Source organism: Jaculus jaculus, chromosome 16, assembly GCF_020740685.1.
Source record: "Jaculus jaculus isolate mJacJac1 chromosome 16, mJacJac1.mat.Y.cur, whole genome shotgun sequence".
Classification (NCBI taxonomy): Eukaryota; Metazoa; Chordata; class Mammalia; order Rodentia; family Dipodidae; genus Jaculus; species Jaculus jaculus.
This window is the reverse complement of record NC_059117.1, coordinates 63,319,874-63,321,873: the sequence shown is the minus strand read 5'-3', so window position 1 is coordinate 63,321,873 and position 2,000 is coordinate 63,319,874. Positions and strand designations below refer to the sequence as shown.

General features: G+C 43.9%; 1 pseudogene; it reads left to right on the top strand.

Annotated features, from left to right (window-relative positions):
- Positions 1–611: 611 nt before the first annotated feature.
- Positions 612–722, top strand: LOC123455449 (annotated as a pseudogene).
- The last annotated feature ends 1,278 nt before the right edge of the window (positions 723–2,000 follow it).

Below are 2,000 nucleotides of genomic sequence, written 5' to 3'. Positions count from 1 at the left end.
AGGAGAACAGGAGGATGGCAGTGGCCAGCGTGACGTGGAAAACAGAATTCTAAATGTGATAGATACTAAGTGAGACACCAGAACAAGAATGTCTGATTTTTTTAAATAATGGATTTGTTTCTAAAACTCTGATGTATTCTGACTTCTCATATATATGTTACTAATTGTGAATTTTCTGAGTTAACAGGTAAATACGGAAAGTAATAAAATTAGCTGGAACCCAGGAAGGTTCTGAACGCAGGTGAATTATGCTGGCAGAACTCCCATGTGCCGTGATCCTCTGAATGTGGTCTTGAGAGTTTAAACATAATCTCCTCCATATCTCCCATGTGCCGTGATCCTCTCAATGTGGTCTTGAGAGTTCAAAGGCAATCACTCAGGAGATGGAAGCGGGAGAGTAGGAAATTCAAGGACATCCTCAGCTGCATAGTGAGCTCAAGGCCAGCTTGGGATACATGAGACCCTATCTCAAGAAAAACAATAGGAAGTCTACCCAATCACCTCCCTTATAAGTTTGGACCAGAAAAGAGGAAAAGTAAACATTTGTAGATTGTCCTGTGTATTACATATATCATCTAATTTAATCCCTGCAGTAACTCCATGGATATTATTATACTTATAGAAGTGGAAACTGATAAAGACAGGTACAAAAATAAATCCTCTTTTGCAACCCCAGAGCTCATTGTTAAATATGAGTTTTGATACAGATAAGGAGGAATATGGTAAAGAAAAAAAATGGAGGCTGAGGCTAGGAGAGGTCAATTTGGGTTTGCTTCTCTTGTAGTCAGCTCCACTCTGCTGGGATGAACATCCAAACCAGACACATCTTATGGGAAGAAAGGATTTATTTAAAGCTTACAAATCCAGGGGAACTTCCATTGTTGGCAGAGGAAGCTGGCCTCCTTTCACAGATCCACGCAGAGAGAGAAAGGCCACACCACAACCAAGAGCAAAACCAGTAGCCAAACTGCAAGGAACCCAGGCAGAACTCACTCTGCATACCTTAGGCTGGAAATCAGATCCACGTCCAGGGACATGCCTGCCTGCAGGAGTCTGTCTGCTAGGGGCTGCTAGGGGCAAAAGCTGCAAACTCAATTTTAATAGCACCTGAGTCTATTGGGGGACATAGCTTCAAACTACTACCCTATAACTTTTTAACAATGTTTATTCCTTGTTCTCAAAACTACAATTTGACCTGTCAGTGCTGTTCTTTTATTCATAAACCATCCCCCCTCAGCATGTACTGAGAGGGGGAATAGCCCTAAAACAACAGCTCAGCTATAAAGGGCTACTTGAAGGGTGTCTATCAAAGCACACATGCCATCCGTCTAGCTCTTAACCTCACACAGATCCCAGGCAGATTTGCTTCACAGCTGACATGCAACACAAAATATAAATCACTAGCAACAAGACTTACAACTTTTGCCCATGAAAATCCTTTGTGGTGGCTTTCCCACTAACATAGAGACCTTAACTAACACTAGACAGATGGCTCTACTTCCCTTTGAGCAGTGTGCCATTTTCCTGGCTTTTGACTGGCAGCCGGGATTCAACAACAGAAAGCACTTCCTTCTCTACCATGGCAACCTTATGGGAACACTGAGAGGTAAACAGCAACCAACCTATAGCATCTCAGCTGATGGAGGCATGTAAGCCTGGGCAGGTGCCTCCTAAGACAACAGAAGGCAAAGTGCTATAACCTCTGTGGCCGTTTGGATCAGATGTCCTCCATAGACTCATGTGCTTTTGAAATCTTGATCCCCAGCTAATGGCAGCTTGAGAGATGGAGGCTTGCTGAAGAAGGTGTGTTGTTGGGGGTGGGATTAGGAGTGTTATATCCAGCTCCCCCTTGCCAAAATTCAGCTCACTCTCCTGCTGCTGTTTTCCAACTGTGGTGGCAGAGGTGACCTCCAGCCTCTGCTCATACCATGCTTTCCCTTCCCATCATGAAGCTTCCCCTCAAATCTGTACACCAAAGTAAACCCTTTTCTCCCATCATC